Source organism: Trachemys scripta, chromosome 2 (genome assembly GCF_013100865.1).
Source record: "Trachemys scripta elegans isolate TJP31775 chromosome 2, CAS_Tse_1.0, whole genome shotgun sequence".
Taxonomy (NCBI): Eukaryota; Metazoa; Chordata; order Testudines; family Emydidae; genus Trachemys; species Trachemys scripta.
This window is the reverse complement of record NC_048299.1, coordinates 241692549-241711430: the sequence shown is the minus strand read 5'-3', so window position 1 is coordinate 241711430 and position 18882 is coordinate 241692549. Positions and strand designations below refer to the sequence as shown.

The 18882-nt window shown below is 44.4% G+C and overlaps 1 protein-coding gene across 1 annotated transcript in view; it reads left to right on the top strand.

The window, feature by feature from the left end:
- Positions 1-1011: 1011 nt before the first annotated feature.
- The window catches only part of TP53INP1 (tumor protein p53 inducible nuclear protein 1), a 56515-nt gene continuing 38644 nt past the window's right edge, over positions 1012-18882 (top strand). Inside the window, exons 1-2 of the mRNA XM_034763314.1 lie at positions 1012-1155; positions 8414-8573. The gene's annotated coding sequence lies outside the window, so the exon portion shown is untranslated. The remainder of the gene's footprint in view (positions 1156-8413; positions 8574-18882) is intronic.

Genomic DNA, 18882 nt, shown 5'->3' with positions numbered 1-18882 from the left:
GAATTGGGAGGTGGGGGAGTATTCACTAACCTCATGTACCTTGAATCAAGTTCTAGGTCTTAGTCTTTATTTTGAAAGCACTCCATGACCTGTGTCCAAAACATCTAAAAGATCATCTAAAATTCTGGGCTGAAGACTGTAGTTGATATGCTTGTCTGGCACAGTGGACCTCTCTACAATAAGAGTAAAGCTCATCTGTGTAGGAGACAGAATTCTCTCCAGGGGCAGTCCAGAACTGTGGCATGAACTCCCCAGGAGCTAAGGACCATCACAAACCTCACCACCTTTCACTCCAAGTGCAAGTTCTTTTCTTTGATCTTGCCTTCTCTCATATAAACACATAGCAACAGATGTGTGTGTATATATCTATATCTACATATCTAAAAAGAAGACAACACACTCCTACAAGAAACTTCTCTACAGATTCCTCGCCCTCTGGGGAAAGGATGAGAGACTAAACAATGTGTGATAGATGTGTATTCAGGTGGCTTAATGCACTACTGGAAGGTGCTCAGATGCTACAGGGATGAGCATGGTATTAAAACCTATGTAGAATAGAAGAGTTTTCAGTTGCTCAGTTTGAGGCACATTGGGCCTGCTGTTCACAAGTGTAGAGTGTTACCAGCGAGCTCTATCAGTGTGTAAATAGAGAATAGATAAAGTGCCAGTAGATGGCACTCAAGAATATGTAGCACAGATCTTGTAAAAATCATAAAATGTGTGCACTGTAAATGGTTTCCTTTGTGCAGCTCTTTGTCAGCTCCCAACAGTGGGTACTCACAGTTCTCAGTGCTCACAACTCTCACAATTTGATTGTTAATCTAGCAATTTTGGTGGCGATGGTGGTTTGTTTTTTTTACCTGTCCCATGAAAATATAGTGAAGGGCTGCCAACGCTCGAATTTTCCCTTATTAAAAATGGCCGCCATCTCCTATTACTGCTAATGGGGCTGAAGCAAGTAAGATGGCTGCCATTTCCCTACAGTCTATCTACATCGGGAGTGTGGCTGCCCGTAATAAAGCTGGCTGCCACCTACCGCTGTTTTCAGTGAGGTTGAAGCCTGCCCTCAGGCACCATAGCTGTGCCACACCATGGTCCAGGGGGCTAGACGGGACATGCCAGGAACTGTGAGGAGCAACAGCGACACTGTGAAAGGTGAGTGGGGAGCAGGGGGGTTGTGGAGGTAGGTGTGGGGGGCTGCAAAGGATAGTGACGGGGTAGGAGATGGAGAGGGTAGAATGGCTGCTTTCCCAGCCTGGGGGTACTGGTGGGTGAGGAAAATGCCCTCCAAGCAGCTGCCGCAGTGTTGCCAGCTCTCACGAATTGAGCGTGCATCACGGATTTTGCCGCCTGCAGGAGGAGCTGTTACAACGACACAAGAAGCAACTCTGGTCCCACCATTTGCAGGGCTGGGAATGAAGACAGAGCTCTGTGCAAGAGCCTCTGGGCTAAGGACATGACAGTAGCTTTGCCACTAGGCCCTTCCTTCAGGGAGGTCCTGGGGCAGCGGAGGAAGGAGTTGGGGGGGGGGGGGGGAGAGGGAGGGGAGCTGTTGCTGGGCGCCAGGCAGAGAAGACCCAAGGGAGTGAGGAGTCAAAAAAAGTGGTGCCATTGGGTCCCAGATAAAGAAGTGCCAGGGCAGCAGGAGGCAAAGAAATGTTGCTGAGAAGGTCAGGAAGACAGTACTAGGAAATGTATGGCCTCCCTTACCTCAGGGGTGGGGAGAGGTAAGTGAAGTCTCCATCTGGGCTGTCAAGAAGTGGTGTGCATTTCTGTATGCATTAAAGGTTGACTTTTCAACTTGAAATTATCAAACATGCATTGGCAGAGGAATAGAGGGGAGTTAAAAAGTCTAAAGACAGACTAAAAACATGATTTTATTTAAAAAAAATGACGAGGGGGGGTGGGAGGTCTGACTCATTAATTTTTATCTCTTGCAGTTAGCAATATCGAGTTCTATTTGAAGTCAATGGGAGCTGGGGTCCTCAGCAAGTCTAAAATTTGGTCCCTTTGTGTTTGAGATTGGGCACACAAAAACAGAGACAAAATTTTTAGCCACTTTTGAAAATTTTTCGGTATGTGATTTGTTCAAGTCTATACAAGAAACCAGTGGAAGAGCTGGGATTAGAATTCAGAAGTTTGCAGCAACCACTCCTGTGATCAGTCCACTATATGACACAGCAATTATGCCTATGAATCCAAAATTAATCTCTCTACTCCTGATCAAATCTTCTCTTTTTAGTTTTTGTAATTGATAATCCATCGTACCTCACCTGGGATGACCCACCAATACCTTCAGTGGTATTCCTTGTGTCATATTACAGGATTGGGGCCTTGGATTATGAACTCTTGAGGGCAGGAACAGTTGTTGTAGGCCAGTGATACTCAGACCTCACTGGTTCAGGAGCCAAATTAGCGATCAACATTACCCAAAAGAGCCACAGCAGTGTGAACTCATAGTTTTATTTACTATAGCACTATATATTAATATTTAAACAGTATGACAGGGAAACTATAAAATATATATATATATATATATATATAAAATTATTCTCTCAGCAAAATGACTGACCAAGTATTATTTTATCAATTACAATTGGTTAATAACATAGTAAAAGCATCCTGATTCGGTAATAACTTAGATTCATTAATAACTAAATCACACAGTGTTTTAATATTATGTGTTCCAAAGAGCTGCAGCAGACATATTAAAGAGCCACTTGCAGCTGGGAGCCTCAGTCTGAGTATCACTGTTATAGGGTATGTCTTCACTACAGAGTTTATTTGAGTGATCTACACTGGAGTTACTCCTCTCAAATTAGCCTAGCACAAGTTCGATCAGCCACATTGTAAAATAATACTTGAACCACTGTATCTACATTAGTGCTGCACTCACTAGCGTGTGGCACTAAGACTTATGGGAGCATGTCCTACGGTTCCTTGCATTACAGTAAGATGAGGCGTTCTATACTTTCCCAGTGAATTGTGGGAAAACTTGTCTGCCCTTTCTGGGTACACATAGGACACTGGGGGAAGGCATTAGAGGACTACCAGCATTCAAGTGGAGCTAGCCTTAATTCATGTTGCAGAGTGTCATATTAGTTCCTGAGGAAATATGGTTAAGGCTGCGAGTTTGTCAAGGAAGTCACAGATTCCGTGACTTTCCGGGACCTCTGTGACTCCTGCAGTGGCCGGTGTGGCTGGCCTGGGGGCCGCCTAAGTAGCTCAGGCAGCCCCTGGGCCAGCCAAACTGGCTGCTGCTGGGGCAGTCTTGGGCCACCACGCCCTCCTTCCCCAGCAGCAGCAGGAGTTTGTGGGGGGAGGTGCTAAGAGCTGGGGGTTGGGGCCCGGGAGGGGGCAAGGGCTCTGGGCGGCGCTCTACCTCGGGGGGAGGAGCTCCCTGGAAGCGGTGACATCCCTTGGCTCCTACATGGAGGTGCAGGGGTCTCCATGCTGCCTCCACCTCCAGGAACCCATTGGCTGCGGTTCCCGGACAATGGGACCTGCGGAGCCAGTGCTCGGGGCGGAGGCAGCACACAGAGCTGCCTGGCCACGCCTCAGCCTAGGAGCTGAGGGATGTCACCACTTCCAGGGAGCCACGGAGCTGGGTAGGGAGCCTGCCAGCCCCACCAACCCTTCTCCCCCCCCCCTCCCCGGCACCAGTGGGCAGGATGTATTTGATTTAAATCAAATTGATTGAAATCACTAGTCAGGAAGACTCAATTTAATCATGGATTTCTACATAGAAGTGCATTCTTGTTGATTGTTATAACTTTAATGCCTGTTCTTCACAACTCAGAGATAGATGTAGGTTTCATTTTTAGAAGGTACACCCTATACGTTTTTAAACAGTGATTTATTTTGAAAACTTTTCAGATTAGTTTTACAACTATATCAGAAAATGAATGATTGTTTGGTTATTTCATTTACCAAAGGTAATTGAAGCAGATATTTTTAAAATCATTTGGAGGTAAACTATCTCCAGTTCAACAGGTTAATCCATTAATATTTAGAGGATTTTCTTGCCATGGTGTATTAGGAGGAGAACATCACTAGACACATATTTAAATTGTTTTATTTAACTAAATCAACGTTATGTATTCTGGATTTTTTTCTTCAACTGCAAACATAATATTTTAACAAAACAAGCATATGAATTTCTGAATTTAGTTAAACATTCAAGTTTTTTTAAATCGGGTTTGTTTTTGTTTGTTTTTAACTCAAATAGTTAAATGAATTTTAAAATAAAGAAATAAATAGACTTATATCAGCCAGGTCAACACGAGAAACTTAAAATATTGGGTTCTGCAGCTAACTCAGTTGTCTTCACCTTCATTTTCCTGTTTGTTCATAATCTGGAAAAGAAAAACAAGTTTTCCTGCTTTTTCAGGTCCCAAACAATTTCTCAATTTGGAATGAATTAGTCCAAAGGAAGAAAATATTCTTTCTACACCGGCAGAAGAAGCTGTTAAAAGTGAGAATATCACTTCAACAGTCTCTGAATCCAAGTGCTTAAGTGACTTCCACCAGTTCACTGGTGTGACTTTCTTTAAAACTTCATCAGCAAACATATATTTCTTGAATGGTTCACCCTTAGCTCTGAAGTTTATTATAGTTGGCATTATGAAGGGATGATTGCTGGATGTCCATGTCATAGCCAACTCCTCTTCTTCCGCAGTTAAGGTTTGACCCGGGTACCAAGTATTGAGAATATTTGCATGAAAATGAGCTGGAAAATGAGATAGTGCTTGCCCCATTCATTTTTTTTTATGCTTGTAATTTAACGCTGTCATTGCATATTTCTTTTTTTAAGATCTCACTCAGTTCCTTCCAAATTTCAACAGTGTCAGCAATAAAACAGCTATTTCCCTGCATTTTGTTCAAGGTTACAGAAATAGGCTTCAGGGTACTCAGCATGTGTTCAACATTTCTCTTAACCCCGATATTGAGAACTTTGGCTGTGATAGTGCCATCTATTTTTTCACGATTTTGTTCACAAACTGTCATCAGATTAGACCAGTTCTTGATATAGTGCTCAAAACAGTCCACTACTGAGTTCCGTCATACAACTTGTGGGAGAGTTAGCTTGATTCCTCTCACTTTTTTCAGAGCAGCTGCTGCAGAGTGGTTGTTACGGAAGTATTTTGCAATTTCAACATTAGCCTTTATTTCTGGAACACTGAAGTCTTTGGCTAGGAGGTGCATCAAATGAGCACTGCAACTGTATGTTGTTAGCTTGGGACTCTCTTCTAAATAGTTTCTTCTCATCTTGGATACATTTGAAGCATTGTCTGTGACCAAGCTGCGTACTAGACATTTGAATTTTTTTTTTTCAGTTTGTTATAGCTTTTACTGCTACTTCTTGTAAGTATTCTGCGGTGTGTGCATTTCCTGATGTATCAATTGTTTCTGTAAGGAAGACATTCCCTTCTTCTGTTGTCACACAAGCACATACAACAGGATCATTGTGGACATTGCTCCACCCATCAAGACTCAAGTTAACAATTTTACCCTCTAGACATTTTGCACACTGCTCAATTTCTCTTTCATATACTTTATCCAGCAATTTGGCTGCGACATCTGCTCTGTTGGGTGGACAGTATCCTGGTCTTAATGACTGAACCATGTTAATGAAGTATGGGTTCTCAATCATATGGAAAGGAGAGTTTGTTGCACAATAAACTGTTTTTTCATCAATTACCTCTTTTTGTAATCTACTGGTTCTTATCACAACTTATCTATGGTTGTTTCTGGATGATGGAGATTTCTTTTTGTTTTTGCTACAGGTGATATACTGTGGCTATTATCAGGGGGTAGCCGTGTTAGTCTGTATCTACAAAAACAACAAGGAATCTGGTGGCACCTTAAAGACTAACAGATTTAACACAGTGGCTATGTGACATACATGATGTGACTGAAACACTATCATTGGCAGATAACTCTGAAACTAAAGAAAATGATGGTGATCTTGAAGGTGGATAGTCTTCAGAATCCTGTATGTTGAGGATGGCTTCTCCTAAACAAATAAGTCAATGCAGTTATTTCATTATTATTACAAAACTGCTCATTTAGTATTACTCATTGCATTCACTGACATACAGTACTACTTTTAAAAGTGAAATTGTAAAAGGAAGTTCTGCCTATTTTTATCACAATTGCATCTAAAATGATAGTACCATAGAGCAACAACTATATTTTTTGCTCAAACATGAGAATTCAAGAATAGTCCAGAAGGAAGACAGGCATTCCTTAAGAAAGAAGTATGAAATACTTCTATATATAATAATAATAATAATAATAATAAATGTCTATCAGGGATGGTCTAGACAGTATTTGGTCCTGCCATGCGGGCAGGGGACTGGACTCGATGACCTCTCGAGGTCCCTTCCAGTCCTATAATCTATGAATCTATAAAATAAAGTATACCAACCTGAAGATCCTGCATGTTCAGACATGTTCCTTTTATCATCTTCAATGCAGCTTCCTCCTAAGAAGGAACACTTCTCATGATGTTGTTTCATTCGGGCAACCAGGCCTTGCATTTCTTTGTTGCATTGTTTGCATTTTGCACGCATGCCTGTCTTACCCACAGGTTGAAGAACTTCATTAAAATATTCCCAAACTGGGTCTCTTTTATGGCCTGCTGCCAGTATAGGTTTTCCCTTCTAGTGAAAGAATGAAATGGTAGATCTCAAATCAGTGAAGGCTACACTCAGAAAGACCTCAAGACTTCTGGAATATGCTGCTCAAACAGTTTCACTTTTGTTTCTACTGCCTGTCCTGCCCTTCCCACATTTATCTCTAGACTTCTCCTTGTCCAGATCTATTCCGCTCCCAACAATCTTCTATTCATTGAACTTTTTGAAACTTTGCACTTTGCACCACAGAGAGGTAAGGGATTGACTCTGTGTACACAAATTTGCAGAGGGACAGTAGGGTTCAGGTCTGTTATTTCTCACCCCTATGTATTTATTTATTTTATTTAAAAACATTTTTGCTGTTAACAAGCATGTTATCTCTGGAGACACGCATTCAGAGTTTGAGAACTGCAAAACTAAGCATCTCTGATGGTATCTTCTAGACTGAGCACTGAGTCCCATTGGGTAGATAGAAAGACTAACACAAATAATCTATACAGAAGCCCCTGGAACCCCATAAGATTGGATCCCTAATCTATGAACTATTGGAACTCATTTACAAAACTTTCCTTAAAATTACATGAATATATTGTCTCATACTATAGGATTAGAATTTATAATCCCTATTCCATGATGAGATATCTCTGAGCTATAATGTTTCTTAATTAAACTATCTTTAGATTGATTTTTGAGGGGGAAAAAACCTTTTTAGAAAAAAAATCCTTTTTTTTTTTTTTTTTTTTGGCATTTATTTATTTAAATTATTGACTTTTATCCACCCTGCCAGTGGGGGTCACAGGCTGTGCACTGCCACCCCCCTGCCCCCAGCACCCGCGGTGCCCCTGTGGGCCACCCCACTGCGGCCCTCCCCCAAGATTTTATTCAGGGGTATATGGTACAAGTCATGGACAGGTCACGGGCCGTGAATTTTTGTTTACTGCCCGTGACCTGTCCATGACTTTTACTAAAAATACCCGTGACTAAAACGTAGCCTTAGTTATGGTCACTCAAGCTTTAACTTCTACCCCCTGATGGGCCAGCCAACTTGATTTAAAAGCACCATCACACTAAAGTTAAGGGGTGTGTGTGTGTGTGTGTGTGCGCGCGCATGGGACTCAAGTTAGTGGCAACATTAACTTGAGTTACAGTTTCAGTGAAGACAAGCCCTTATTCTGTGGTTTGAAAAGCATTATTTACATTTTCTATGCAGTATAATTAAAAATAACATTTCTGATCCTATTCCCAAATTAATCACAAAATAAGATAATGGTGATATTTATGTTCCTATTCCCAACTTGGTCACAAAATAAAGTAACAGTGATATTCCTGTTGGATTTAAAACTTCTTGTGACAGGGTGTACCAGGCCTTCACAGCCCTCTGTTGGAAGCCCCTGACTGGCTGTTCCGTTGCATCCTGCCCTAGGAAACAGTCTTGAGAGGAAAAGAACAGCAAATATTGGACCTCCCCGCTTGCCTAGAAGAGTAGCCATTTTGGAAACCAGTGAGATTTGGTCCTCCAGCAGCTAGAAGGACTGGGAGCCAGCAACACCCAATCAAGGCCAACCAGACTGAAATAAAAGAAGCTGCCTATTATCAGCAAGTCAGTCTGTGGCCAGAGCAAGAGGAGTGAGGAAGGATGTTCCCTAGACTATTACTAAAGGGCCCCAGTCCGGTCCCAGGCTATAATCAGTGGCAGGAATTCAGAGGGAATCCTGCTGACCCAATTCAGGAGAGGAAATTTAGCTCCAAAGGGTAAGAAACTGTTTTGTTTATAGTTGGCCCAGAACAGGAAGGGACTGTACCCTGGAAAGGTTTCGGACTACATGATCCGGCCGGTGGGCTGAGCCAAAGGAGACCTGCAGAAGTAGGCTGACAGCTTCCTGGGAGCTGCAGAGTGGTAGTACTATGTCTGGATCCTAGGGGGTGCTCAAAGAGGTAAGTCCAACCCACCACACCTTAGTTCTAATATTATGAAATGTATGCACTGTGTAATGTTACTTCTTCCTTGGCTAACTCCCTGAAAATTTCCACAAACATTTTCTTTGATTTTATTTTCCAATAGAAAAGGAGTTAGATAAATAGACAAATCTATATTTCAGTGAGCTAAGCAGCAGAAACACTGTTTTTACAAAGGGAACTTTCATCTTCTTGAAAGTATTATTAGCAATGAAATCTTAGAAGATATTTAAATGACTTTTGCTAATAATTTTAACTAGGTTATTGTCATTTTGATATTGACAAGAAAAGAATAAACTGAGTGTTTTATTAAATAGCGTTCCTGCCCTTATTCTCAGTGCATTGAATTTTGTGGCTTATTTTGTATCTTATTAAAGGTACAGTAGTTTCCTTTAAACAGAGACATCACATATCATGTATCAGCATTGGAAAAGGTACTACAAGACTGTACTGATACTAACAAGTTAGCCCTTTGTATTGTCAAATAGAGTGAATTGAGTTAATCTTTCAATGAGTTGCATTTACTTTAAACACATTAAAAGCATAATAAGGTGAGGAGGGACTTCTACAAAAAACATAATGGTTTTCAGTGATCTCATAATGGAAAAATCTGCAGATCCTTTACTCCTCAGTGATCTTGCTTCATCACCCTGTTTTCAATATCTCTCAAAAATCTAGCTATACCTGGTGCATTCTTTTTACCAAAAAAAAAAAAAAAAGTCTCATGAAACCTCTGCACCTTCTAATGTCCTCAGATCCATTGTTGTATTCATTTGGCCAAAATGCTGGTGACAAGAATGTCTGATGAATCTGGGAGTAGAACTCTGTTCTGAAGTGGGCAGCCATGTGCTGTCACAGACCTGATACTTGTATAGGTAACACTAAAACTATTCAACCAAAGCCTTAATTGACGTGTAACTTACAGGAGTGCCCTGACAAAACATGACCAGCAGCAGTAATTTCACTTATTTAACTCCGTAATAAACTAATACATGTAATAACAAAGACCTTTTTAAGCCCAGTGTGTCTTTCATATAACGTAACCTCTAAGACTTTAATTACAAAGTAGAAACCTCAGACTTTCAAATCTATTGCTAGAGATCCAAAGGTTGGAGCAGTAAGTGACCAGTGTTGTCCCTGCATTATCTGGTTAGTTTTATGGTTTTGCCATAGTATATGTGACACTCTCCAGGGGCAGCCTGGGTTGTGAGGATCCTCACCACTCTCTGCCCTTAGCATCAAGGAATCTTGTCTTTGCTTGCTGTGGATTAGCTCCATAAAACCAACAGTCTCTGGCAACGTAACCACTACCTTCCAGGCATCTGTAGACCTCACTCTCTGTAGCAACAGGCACACATCAACTCTCCTCCCCCCTGAGCATTCCTTGCAGTGTCCAGCCTCTTATCCACTGAACACTGATAGTATTACCAGGCCTGCTATACTCAAAAGAACACTAGACACCAGCTTTTAATATTCAACTCAGAACCAGTACTTTGCTTAACGCCATAGCACTCAGATATTGTTATAGTGAAAACAAGAATAAGTTTACTATCAAAGACTAGAGATTCAGGTGATAGGGTACACCGATATTGGGGGGGGGGGGGGGGGAAATGGTTATATATCAAACAAAACCATAACATGAGACCAAGCGTAACAAGAGACTAAGCTTAAATAACAGGTTAACTTCCTATCTAGAAAAGTTTCTCACCCAAAATTCTCTTTAACACTTTTTCAACCAAGGCTGGCTGAGACCCAGCCATAGGCAGCAGGTACAATAGGCCAGGGAAGGCTCAGCCTTCCCTAGCGCAGCTGCTACTGCGGAATGCCGGGTTGCATGTTTTTACTTAGTATTATGCAGGTTCCGGGGCATCTGAGGAGGCGGTATCTGCTATTCAGCTTCCTGGGTTTATTAATAATCTCCCTGGACTCCAGAGAGATTACTAATGAACCCGGGAAGCTGAGTAGCAGATACTGCCTCCTCAGCCACCCTGGAACCTGCTTGGCACATATAAAAAGCTCAGCATTCTTCTGCTGAGCATCTGGGGGTTTCAGGGGGGGAGGTGTGCCACATTTCTCATTCTCCAGCCGGGGCTGCTCCAGCTGGCCTGGAGCTGGGGTGGTCAGGTGGCAGGGGCTGTGTGCTTGGGTCGGCCAGCCTGCGCGTCGGCCCACTGGCACTACTGGGGCCGCTCAGGTCAGCCCGCTGGCACAGCTGGGGGAGGGGGCTTGCGGTTCCAGCCAGTCCATGGGGGCTTCTCCAGTTGTGGGGGGGAAAGAGGGAGGAGGTGGCTCTGGCCATAGGGGGGGCGGGGCCTCATGTGGAAGGGGGGGGAGGGCCAGGAGCTAGTGTCCCCAAAGGAGGGGTCCACCAGCTGCCCATGACCCCAGCTTTCATTAATACAAACATGTTGTCCATTTACTTTCTTTCTAAGGATACCCGGGTGTCTTCTTTCTGTTTTACAGATACCCTCAAAATTCATTGCCTTTACTCATAGCCAGGATAACATCCCTCTGTACATGTCTGTTTTTTCCTGTGTGTTCCTTTTTTGTTGATTTCACATCCTTGTTTACATTTTACTTCGTATGCAAATAGGTATCCATTGTGTTGGCTTACAATGCTTAATTTACATCAGGACAGAGATAAGAAATGTTTATCTGAAATAACCTTGTTTTTCACATTTGCTGGTGATTAATACCTTTATACAGAGTCTAAGAATATATTTTCAGTATGCAATACATGCATACATTTCACAGTGATATTTATGAACTGTGTGTCCCCAGCTTTCATTTGAGACCTCAAATGGTGAACCAGAATCAGGATATTCTTGTAACCCCTTTGCCAGGTTAAGAGATTCCTGGGTCACAATTTGCTCAAATCATTTAATGAATTTCTTCTTTTTTTTGTTAATGTCACAACTTTAAGCATATGTAATATTTGCAAAAGATGCTGGAAAATGAAGTTTGCAGTTTAGTCACAGACCAGGAGTGTAGCACTACCTACTTCCCTGCCAATGTATCTCAACACTGACCTAAAGAAATGAGAAAATAGCTCCATTCTCCATATCCACTGAAGTCTTTGCTGAGACTTACTATAATGGATTAGGCCCATAGTTAGCAATAAGAGTTACCAGTGCTCAGATGCACTCAGAATCAGCCCTTATGGCAATTTTTGTGGTGACGGATGCTGCATCCCATTACCAAACTCCTGAGTCACTTGCTGACATCCCCACTACTTGTCTGTACCCTTCTTTTGTACATTTGTCTACTGAGTTTTAAAGATCCTCTTAATCCAGTGGTTCTCAAACTTTTGTACTGGTGACCCCTTTCACATAGTAAGCCTCTGATTGTGACCCCCCCCCCTTTATAAATTAAAAACTCTTTTTAAAATATATGTAATACCATTAATAATGCTGGATGCAAAGCGGGGCTTGGGGTGGAAGCTGACCGCTTGCGACACCCATATAATAACTTTGTGACCCCCTGAGGGGTCCCGACCCCCAGTTTGAGAACCCCTGTCTTAATCTGTCTTGTACTAAGATTATATGCTTTGGCAAATATCGTTTACGTTATTCAGTTAGACCTAGCCATAAACAAGTCAATTTTGGCTGTGTCCTAGTTCCACTTAGACTGTGCCAAGGGCTGTCATAACTTGTGCCTGGTGACCATGACCCCAAGGAGACTTTTGATCAGCCAGTAAGAGCTGGAAAGCAGTGTCACTCTGGCCAGGCCTTCTGTGTTCCCTAAACAGGGCAGCAAGTACTGTAGTAGTGGCACAGAGCCTTACATTGACTCTGCCATTCAGGGATTTTTCCCCCCCTATGCAAGAATTCCTGGGTTACTGGCTCCACCAGCTGGGGCCACACAAAAACGTCCTTTAGACCTGTTTTTTTTTTTTTCCTGAAACTCAGCATGGAAAAAAAAATCTTCTTAAATTTTGAATGACCCTGACGAAGCTACATGTGAGTTATAGTCAACTTAATATGTCAAGTATCAGGGGGTAGCCGTGTTAGTCTGTATCTACAAAAACAACAAAGAGTCTGGTGGCACCTTAAAGACTAACAGATTTATTTGGGCATAAGCTTTCGTGAGTAAAAACCTCACTTCTTCGGATGCATAGAGTGAAAGACTTAATATGTGTGACTTCCAAAAAAGCTCCTTTCTTGGTGGAGGACCTAACACTCAAAACCAGTTTGGATTTAGGATTTGAAACTTTTGTGTCCTTTCTCTTAAAAATTAGGGAATGTTAAGGTTGCCAGGTGTGTGGTGGTTTTTTTTACCAGAATATCCAGTCGAAAGGGGAAACTGGCAGCGTCAGGTCAGCACAGCACAGCTGACCGGATGCTAAAAGTCCAGTTACCTGCAGTGACTGGATTCCCCTGGAGGTCGCTGGCTGCTGCTGGAGCCTAGAAGAGTGGCTCTGCTTAGCAGCTGTTGCTCTTCCTATCCCCCCAGCCTGACAAAGAGAACTGTCTGGCTCCCTGACCGGGCTCCAAGGTAGGTACTGGCGGGGTGTGTGTGTGTGTGTGTAACATGTGTGTAACATGTCTGCACCTGGCTGTGCCCTGATTTCCCCACCCCATCTGGGGCTGACACCTGTCATGCCCCGATCGGGCAGGCTCTGCATCAGCTCCTTCCAGCCCAGCTCTGCAGGCAGCAGGTGAGTCCCGGGGCATGGGGGAGTAAGCAATGAGGACAAGGGTGAAGAGTGAGTGATGGGAGGGGCAGAAACAGGTGGGGCTGGGGTGGGGCTCAGAGGAAGAGGCAGGACAGGGTGGGGCCTTGGGGGAAGGAGTGGGGCAGGAGTGCTCGGTTTTCAGGGATTAGAAAGTTTAAAATAAACTTGATCTGAAATTTAAAACATTGTTAAGGATTTTCCTACCAAGTTGTTAATTGCCAGCAGCTCCAATGCCAAATTTAGTTATCCATGAATGTGTGATGAAAAGTACCACTTAAGTGACAAGCATGTCACCATAAACCTTCCTTGATGTTATCGTCCTTCAGCTCATGCATAACCTCTCGTCTCCTATTTACTCCCCAGCAAATGTAACCCTTTTAGTACAATTCACTTTCACCCTAATTGAATTTAGGGCCTGATTCAAAGCCCATTGAAGTCATGGAAACACTCCCATTGACTACAATGGGCTTTTGATCAGGCCCTTATTCCCCAGCAGGTGTAAATTGAAAGTTACTCTGTAATGGGAACTTTAACAAAGCCAGCTTGGGAACTAAGAAGGTGTAGTTTCCTTTCTGGAAAGGCTCACCATTCTGCCATTTTTTTTTTTTTTTTTTTGAGGCATTTCAGTGAAGCATAGAATGTTGCAGCATGAAGTAAATTTACTATACAAATGGCTCTTCAATCTTCATAGGTTCAGATGGTGGATGGCTAGACGGTTGTGCAAAAAGGATATTTGTACAACAAGATGATGTAGAAAATGAGTTGCTGTCATCTCTAGTACAAAATCTGACCACCCATAGTGAAGCAGTTAGGGCAAAATTTTAAAAAGTACTCAGCAATCACAATTGGGATCAGGTTTTCAAAACAGCCCATCTCCCACTTAGTCACCTAAATAAGGGCCAGCTTTCAGAAGCATGCAGCACCCCATGTACTGAGTTCTCTTGAAAATGTGACCACTAATGTTGATGTCTAAATGGGAGCTGAGCTCACTTAAACATTTGCTCTCAACATGGGTGCTGTGTTCTTTAAAAATTTCTCCTCTCTGGAGAGTCATCCTCAGAACTCAGTGGAGCCTTGATTGATAGGATGTCACTAGTTTGGCTGCCCCTGCATGAAAGTGCAGATGAAGCAAGCACTGTTTTTTGTTCCATTTTGTTGCCTCTGGTGACACGCTGCAAAGGGCAGATGTAAATGAGGAGTATTTGAATGGAATTCACAACTTATATGCTTCTTTAGATAATCAAAATATTTCTGCCTCTGTGTTGTATGCAAATATATTACTTATTAACTCTATTGTATGCATCTGTTATCTTGCACCTGTTATTCGTTACATAAAAAAGCCTCCGAGGTGATCTTGCCAAATGACATGCTCTGGCCAGATAAAAAGTGTTAGCACTTCCTAGCAAGAAATATGTACACTAAAAAGTACAGGTGGATGCAAGTCTAGTGCACATGCGTTGGAGAATTTTCTAGTCAGCAGTATCTAATGGGGTGGCACATGTATGCTTCCTTTCTTCACGTGCTTTGTGAGGGTATAAAGGGCTGAGCTGCCCCACCACACCCATTCCTTCTCACTGTCCGTGGTATATATTGGAGCAACTCCCTTCAGGATTTACCTCTACTTTAGTGTTTCTTACTTAGGCCTACAGGATGCTGAGGGGGTGGGAGGGTGAGGGGGAGAGAAATCATCCTTCCCTGCAGTTGCTGGCAGTACCAGCCTCTATGGTTGACCATGGCAAGTCCCTGGGCTTTAAGAACTGCTTGTCCTGCGAGGCAGTCATGCCTCTGAACCACAGACAAGAGATCTGTTCTCCCTCAGTGAGGGGCATGTCCTGGAAAGTTATGAAATCTGCAGATGTTTCTCAAAATGGACCGAGCGCTCAAAGTAGAGGCACGCAAGAGCTTTTTATCATGGAACAGGCAGTGAGGTTGGTCTTTGATCATGGTCTCTGGGCACCTGGATCCTCAGGAGCCCAGAGGCTGTCAGTCTGCCCCAGCTTCAATGTCAAACTACTGAAGAGTCACTCAGGCCTGCGGCTTCCTCATCTGGGAAGCCAAGACAAATTGGACTTAAAGTATAAATCCTCAAAGGAGAAGATCTGAAGATCCTCCTCTCTGGATCTGACTTTGGGGCTGCATAAGGCCACCAGGCTGTCAGACATTAAAGGTGCCTTAAAACTTAAGAGAAGTTCCCTGAGCATTGGAGCCCATGCAGCTGAGTGGCCTTGGCCACCCCCGTCTATTGCTGCTGTGGCCATTTTAGCCACCTTGATAGCTGGGTAGTTGGCGAGACCACTGGCTAGCATGGTACCAGCAGAAGCCTGACTTCAGTAGTGGCCATTCTATTGCCTCCTCCACTGGCTCCAGTGCAGTCGCCTGAGCACCAATCTGCCTTGGGCCACATCCTGGGCCTGGTGACTTTGTTGCTTCTACCATCCAGTCAAGTTCCCCCTACACCTACGGGGTGAGCCCCACCCTTCCTGGAAGACTCTTCCCTCTTCTCTTCGGACTCCCAGGAAAGCCATCAGCTGGCCCCAGTTCAGGTTCCAGCACTTGACAGCGTCAGTCTCGCTCGGGGGATAAGAGGCATACACCTGTGGCTGATGGCAAAGTGTGGTATTGACCCAGCCTGGTCCTGGGACCACTGGGACCAAACATCATGGGGTCTGATGTCATATGATCATGGCATGTGGAGCATTTAGGCCTCCATAACATCTCAGTACTACCCATAACTAGCTACTATACTGTACTTTTTGGCATAGACTATCGTCCCCACTCCAGCTACTGGACCTGTCCCCACTGGATCCCTCAGACCAGAGCCAGGAGTAGGCTGCTCCAGTGCAACAGATCTAGAGTGAGGGACAGATGATACCAGCTACAACCTCCTGTCCAGATGATGCCCTACTAACCACACCTTCGGGGTGCCTTGCAATGTGAAAACGTTGTTCCTTTGCTCCAGATCAGTCTGCTACCTCTTCTGAGAACTACAATATGTTCCAAGAGCTCATGAGATACCTACTGAGGAGGTGCAGGATATACCACTTAAACGCCTTGATATCCTAAGCTCATCAGTACTAGGATGCATAGCAATCACAATCAACAAGGAGTTATAGGGCTTTAATGGGTGCCAATGGCAGACACTGGCACCAATGTCCAAATGAGCAGAGAGACTGTACCAAATCCCAGCTATTGGGCATGGACAGTTCTGGTTGCATCTGGTACTGGGATCTCTAGTGCTGATGGCAGAAAGTGATCCCAAAGACAAGGAGACAAAGCGCGTCTACCTGCTGGGCCAAAATCTTACTTCATTTTGAGTCTCCAGATGAGGATCTCAGACTACCAAGCACTCTTGGCAAAATGCAACCATGTTGACTGGAGTGCTTTACAACCATTTATTGACAAACTGTCACCAGATTACAGGGATAATTTTCAGACTATCATGTGGTGACCAAAATTGCAAAGCAGACAGCCTTGGACCTGGCAAACACTGCCTCCGTGGTGATAGCTACAGTGGTCACAATGTGCCGCACCTCTTGACCTGGCATTGAAGTTACAAACAACTACTCAGGACATTCTGTTTGAGTGTTGCTTGATTTTCTATGAGAAGACTGAGGCAATGAGATCCTTCAAAGAAATCTAGTGTTACCCTCTGATCCCAAGGGTTGAGGTCTGAAGTGCCACCTTATAGAGAGCCCTGTCAGCAATAGCTGTTCTTCCAGTATAGGCTGCCTGAGCCCCACAGGCAAAGGCCCCTTGAAGGAAGTCCAGTGTGGGGAGGTCTACCCCTCAAGTGCATTTACCAGGTAGCAGACTTGACTTGGTGCCCAAAGACACCATCCCTTTTATTCTGTGAGCCTGTCAACAAACAAGTTGTGGGCAGTCTGGCCTAGTGGCTAGAGCAAGAGTCTGGCTTACCAGTTAGAGCCAAAGCCTCTGCTTCAGAACCAGCCCCATCTGACAAGGGTCAGAGCTGGGAGGCAAAAGCCTAAGCCTAAACCAAAGGGTTAACTACAGTGTATCTGAGAGTCAGAGTGAGGACTCTGGTGTGTGGGCAGAAGCAGGTAATGGCTGAGGCTGGGACTGTATCAGGGCTGGGGCAGAGGGTTGGGGGGCGGGGAGAGTGAGGGCTCCAGCTGGGGGTATGGCCTGTGAAGTGGGGCTGGGGATGAGGGATTTGGGGGTGCAGGCTTCCCCCCGGCTACAGTGGGGAGAGAGGACTCCCTGCAGCTCCATCTCCTTGCAGCAGCAGCACCTGGGCTAGAGGGAAGAGATGTCCCTCCCCACCGCAGCAGCTCCAGAGCTGGGGCCACAGGGTAGGTGCCTCTCCCCTGGCCGCGGCAGCTCCAGGGCTGGGTTGGGGCTGGGGGAAGGGCACCTCTCCCCACTGCAGCCTGAGCACCTGCTCGGTGCTTAATAGGCTGCTGTGCAGCCATGTGGCTGTGTAGCTTAGAGGGAACTTAAGCCAGGGGTTACTCAGAATCTCAAGTCTGGGTCAACACTGTCCATTCTTAAACTGTTGGTGTGTTGAGTTAATGAATTCGTGTGGATTTCTTTTCATTTACCATCAGCCATGCAGGGGTTAATTGGCTGCTGTACTCAATGCAGAGACAGCAATTGCTTACCTACTACCAAAGATCTCTGTGGGGCTTGAAAGCTTGTCTCTCTCACCAACAGAAGTTGGTCTAATAAAAGATATTACTTCACCCCCCTGGTCTCTCTACCTCTCACTTGACAGATTTTACATAGTCTCTGCAGGGCCTGATTTATACCTTACACGCCCCTAGGCACAGCATCTTCAACACACACACACCCCCGTGCCTACAGCTGACCTTTGTGTTTTCTGTAAAAAATGAAACTTTTAACTTTTATAGGCATCCCTAGGCACATGCCTACTGTGTCCAATTGGAAATCCGGCCCTGAGTCTCTGCTCCCTCCTGCAGCCCCCTGCCCCACCATATGAGTGGGGTCCTGCTTCAGGCTGCTGGGTCTTACTCTGTATGCAAGGATCTGCTTCTGGCAACTTCAGGCACAGCTATCTGCAGTCCACCACCCAAAAAGACACTAATTAGACCGGGTTTTTTCTCTTCCCCCAGCGGTCCTCCATTTGCTAGACTGGTGGAGGGACATGGGCAGTATATGGAAGGTGGTCCTATACAGCTCTAGTTCACCCATAAGAATCAGACTTTAAGGTCAGAAGGGACCATCCTGATCATCTAGTCCAGGGGTAGGCAACCTTTCAGAAGTGGTGTGCCGAGTCTTCATTTATTCACTTTAATTTAAGGTTTCGCGTGCCGGTAATACATGTTAACATTTTTTAGAAGGTCTCTCTCTATAAGTCTATATTATATAACTAAACTATTGTTGTATGTAAAGTAAAATGTTTAAGAAGCTTCCTTTAAAATTAAATTAAAATGCTGATCTTACGCTGCCAGCCTGCTCAGCCCACTTCCAGCCTGGGGTTCTGTTCACCTAGGCCTGCAGCGGGCTGAGCTGCCCAGTGAGAGGAGGAGGAGGAGGGGCTGGAAAGCGCCACGCTGGGGGAAGAAGAGGGAGGATGGGGGAAGTTTGGCTGCCACAGGACCAAGCTCCTACCCCCGCAGGGGAGAGTGGTGG